The following is a 4,713-nucleotide window of genomic DNA, read 5'->3' as shown; positions in this document are numbered from 1 at the left end:
TGTCTTGAGGATCAGAAGGTGGATATCGTAACCTATTATCTGAAGGATGAGGCCGACAACTGGTGGGCTCTTGCTAGAGCTGGTCTGGAAGTTCAGCCAGGATATGGTTGGGCTATTTTCTCTGAGGCTCAGAAGAAAAGGTTTTATCCCGAGAAGATGCGTTGGTAGAAGGAGCAGGAGTTCCTTCGTCTACAGCAAGGTTCCATGACCGTTGAGGAGTACACCAACAAGTTCGTGAAGCTGTTGCATTTCGTTACTTCTGTCGGTATGGACGAGGTTTCGAGGACTCGTCGTTATGAGAAGAATCTGGCTCCCAAGGTCCGGACTGCTATGTCTGCCATTCCTTCGACCTCTTTCCAACAGGCTTACGATCGTGCTCTTAGTATCTATGATTCAGTACTTGCTACCGAGGCTGAGGAGGGTGCGAAGAGTAAGTTCGTGAAGAGGCCTTATGTTGCCTCTAGTAGTTCCCAGAAGAAACCAAAGTATGAGGCTCATCCGTATACTCCGCGTGATCAAGGTCAAGCTAAGAAGGACATGGTTTGCTTCAAGTGTGGAAAGGCTTACCACCCAGGTAAGTATTGTACTACTAGCGATCCGATCACATATTTCACTTGCAAGGCTCCGGGACACAAGTCTCTTGATTGCCCCCAGAAACCAAAGACAGAAGCGCCAGAGGTTGATGCTCCGAAGACTGGTCGTGTGTTTGTCATGAGTCGTGCTGAGGTAGATGCTAGTCCAGACTTGGTTACGGGTACCTTTCTCATTCATTCTTTATCTGCTTTTGTTCTTTTTGATACAGGTGCATCGATGTCTTTCGTATCCGAATCCTTTTCCGTCCGAGCTGGATTCACATCCTCATCATCCGTTCATACATATATATCCCTTCCTACGGGCGAGATTGTTTCTTGCTCCGTTTTGTTCAAGGACGTACCTATCAGTATTGCGGGGGCGATCCTTCCTGTTGATCTTGTCCAATTCAAGCTAGGAGAGTTTGATGTGATTTTGGGTATGGACTGGTTATCTCGCTATGACGCTAGGTTCCTGTGTCGTGATCAGAAGATCGTGCTTAAGAGTCCTACAGGTTCGAGGGTTTCTTACCAGGGTGTTAAGGTTACACCTATTGTTAAGTGGGTTTCTACGATAAAGATGGTTAGCTTGAGTAGAAAGGGTTATCAGATCTATCTGTGCAGTGTTCAGGGTGTTTTAATTGAGCCTAAGTTATAGGATATTCCTGTGGTTAAGGAGTTTCCCGATGTCTTTACTGAGGATCTACTTGGTATTCCTTCTGGGCGAGATGTAGAGTTCTCGATTGAGTTATTGCCTGGAACTGGTCCTATTTCGAAAGCTCCCTATCGTATGGCACCAGCTGAGTTATAAGAACTTAAGAAACAACTTGAGGATATGATCGATAAGGGTTTTATCCGACCGAATGCTTCGCCGTGGAGTGCTCCTATTTTGTTCGTCAAGAAGAAGGATGGTAGTACGCGGCTGTACATCGACTACCGTGAGCTGAACAAGGTTACTATCAAGAATAAGTATCCTTTGCCGAGGATTGAGGATTTATTTGATCAGCTCTGTGGTGCAAGTGTGTTCTCTAAGATCGACCTGAGGTCAAGTTACCATCAGATACCAGTTAGGAATGAGGATATTCCTAAGACTGCTTTTCGTTCGAGGTATGACCACTATGAGTTTGTGGTGATGCCGTTCAGGTTGACGAATGCACCTGCCATTTTCATGGATCAGATGAACCGCACTTTCAGCGAGTATTTGGATAAGTGTGTCGTGGTGTTCATAGACGACATACTAATTTACTCGAGAGACGAGGCTGAGCACAAGAATCATCTTCATGTTATATTGGAGACTCTGCGTAACCAGAAATGGTATGCTAAGTTCTCAAAGTGCGAGTTTTGGTTAAAGGAAGTTACCTTCTTGGGTCATGTGATATCGGGCGATAGAGTTATGGTTGATCTGTGATGTGATCAATATTTGAGCATATTTAGTCCCCGAATTAGCCTCATTCTTATGCTTTTTATTGCATATTTGGGTCATTTACTATCTTTAGTCCTTTGTTTTGCATATACTTTGAGGTTTTGTTTCTTTGGTAGGAGAGGAGTGCAAACCTTGCATTTTCATGGCAAAATAGAGCTAAATTGATCGAATCTAATGACCAAGCATCAAAGAGAAGACAAGACTAGAAGGCCTTTGTGCATAATGTAGTAGATGGGCAATGATGAAGAAGATCCTTGCATCCCCGACAAAATCCCGGAAGATTGTTGGAAGAAGAATAGAAGAAAAGAAGAAACGGAAGCTGAGCTAAGATCCGCTCGTCTCACCCATCGGGACGCCCATCCAGAAGCTCGCCAGGCCGCTCGTCCAGAAGCTCCCCAATCCGCCCGTCCCGACCCTTGGACGCTCAGATTGTACTCCAGAGAAACACGTCCTCTTATTTCTTCATTCGAGATGCGCATATTTTTGGAAGACTAGTTAAAAGGAGACCCGCATCTTTTCTTGAGAGGAGCGATTCCTCAAGGACTTAATCGTCATTTAAGCTCTTAGTAACCCAAATTTGTGCACCTAATCCCCATTATAAATACCCCATTAGTCTAATTAGATTATGATGTTCTTCTTATCAATCTTTAGTGTAGTTTATATTATTCTAATCTCTCTTTAATCTTGTAATCAACTTCTAATCAAGTATTAATACAAATCTTATTTCCTTAATTTCTCTATTGTTCATCTTTTATTTTGGGTAATTGAAGATTATTTGGGTTTATTGAGAGATTGACAACCTTCCATCAATCATCAAGTACTTCTATTATTCTTTGCATTATTATTTTGGAATCATCATTAGGTATAATTCTCTTAATCCCTTTTTAATAATTGTTAATCATCTTCATTTATTCATCATGTTTTGCTTTGTTAATATGATTGACAACCTTGTTAACATGTTAAACTTGATAATGAGTGAGTAGTTTCCTTAACTAGGGTTAATGGGAAACTAGGGGAAACCAACATGGGGGATGATTCATGCTTAATTTAATATGTTTTCATAATTTATTTGCTTGCTTGTTGTGATCTCAACTTATGCACATGTTATGTTTGATGAAATGCGAGCCTATGAATCCTTGCATTTTTTACCCATCACTTACCTTTTCAATGAGACTTGTAAGACATAAACCAACTCGAGTCTCATTAGACCATGCATATAGTTGAGTAAGGAGGATTAAGTCGACTTGTAGGTGTTGTACAATCTAATCGATTCGGCTCCGGGACCCAAACCTTCCTAGGATTGTAAGATATAAACCAACTCGATCCTATCACAACAATAATTGCTTGCTTATAATTTGAGAATATGTTTGTATGATCAATTCCCATGAATCCCCTATGAACCCATGACTCCGTAGTGCTTTTAATCAATTGTTTACTTCTCTTTTTAGCCATCTTGCTTGTTTACTTTTATTGATATTTAGTTTAGTGATCTTCTTATCTCAACCCAAATTGTGACACCCCTAGACACCACTACTTGCAATAGAAAATCCTACATCAATACCCGTCCCTTGGGATCCGACCTTTACTTGCCTCTTTACTAGTAGTAGAGTTGTTTGTGAAGTTATAAATATTGTTTTGGTCTAGGTGCTCCTAACGACAAGTAACAAAAATCTAAGCTCAAAGCGGACCGACCAAAAATGGCGCCGTTGTCGGGGACTGTGTTAACTTAATTTGATTTTCTTTGATTGTTATTAGTTGTGTCTTCTTGCCTTGGGGAAGTAAAACTCCTCAAGGTTTGTTCTAACTGTTTTCGAGTTGTTTGATATTTTGCATGTCTAGAAGATCACAAGGTAACTTGTTACCCATTGATCACGAAATTGAAAGGACTTTGACAAGCAATAGAAGACTTGCTAGAAATACTTTGAGAGGTATTGGTGAGGTTGTAGATATTCAACCAAATACTATTGAGTTCATCAACCCTTTTGCAAGAGAAGGTGCGGAGAACCCAACACAAAATCAATCACATAATAAACCCACAATGCCTAAGTTTTCATCACATTCCGTACCAACCGAGGAGAACCTACCCAATGGTACTCCCACACCACAACACTTAACCGGAAATTTCATTGCAAAATCCGCATTTATCCAATTAGTCGAAAGAAGCCAATTTGGGGGGATGCCTAGTGAAGACCCTCATTCCCACATGGAAACTTTTTATGACTATTGTGATGCAATTTCACAAACCGGAGTGACTCAAGACCAAATTCGATGGGTCTTATTTCCTTTTTCTCTAATTGGTACCACAAAACAATGGTTGAAGAGCCTTGATAAGGCTACTCTTGGAATTGACTCTTGGAAGAAGTTGGCTCTAGCTTTCTACAAGAAATTCTACCCTCCGGAAAAGACTAACATGCTAAGAGCTCAAATTACGGGTTTTAAGCAAAGGGACGAAGAATCTTTGTATGAAGCTTGGGAGCGATTCAAAGGAATTTGTCGCTCATGTCCTCATCATGGACTTAACGAATGGTTCTTGGTACAACAATTTTGGAATGGTCTTTATGAAGACAAACATTCTCAACATGGGATCCAATGGTATGTTCACCGAAGTTGACGATAATCAAACTTGGAACAAGATTGAGGAAATGGCGGTCCATAATTCACAATATAGTAGACCTCGCAAGGCTACTAGAGGAGGAAAGCATGAAGTGGACTCTATTACTC

The 4,713-nt window shown here is 41.0% G+C and overlaps 1 non-coding gene across 1 annotated transcript; it reads right to left on the bottom strand.

The window, feature by feature from the left end:
- Positions 1-4,402: 4,402 nt before the first annotated feature.
- Positions 4,403-4,509, bottom strand: LOC141624213 (small nucleolar RNA R71). Its single transcript, XR_012534024.1, has one exon. It is a non-coding gene; the product is annotated as a small nucleolar RNA R71 (small nucleolar RNA).
- Positions 4,510-4,713: the final 204 nt, after the last annotated feature.

This window comes from Silene latifolia, chromosome X (genome assembly GCF_048544455.1).
Source record: "Silene latifolia isolate original U9 population chromosome X, ASM4854445v1, whole genome shotgun sequence".
NCBI lineage: Eukaryota > Viridiplantae > Streptophyta > Magnoliopsida > Caryophyllales > Caryophyllaceae > Silene > Silene latifolia.
Note: the sequence above shows the minus strand (reverse complement) of the source record. Positions and strands in the feature narration are given on the sequence as shown.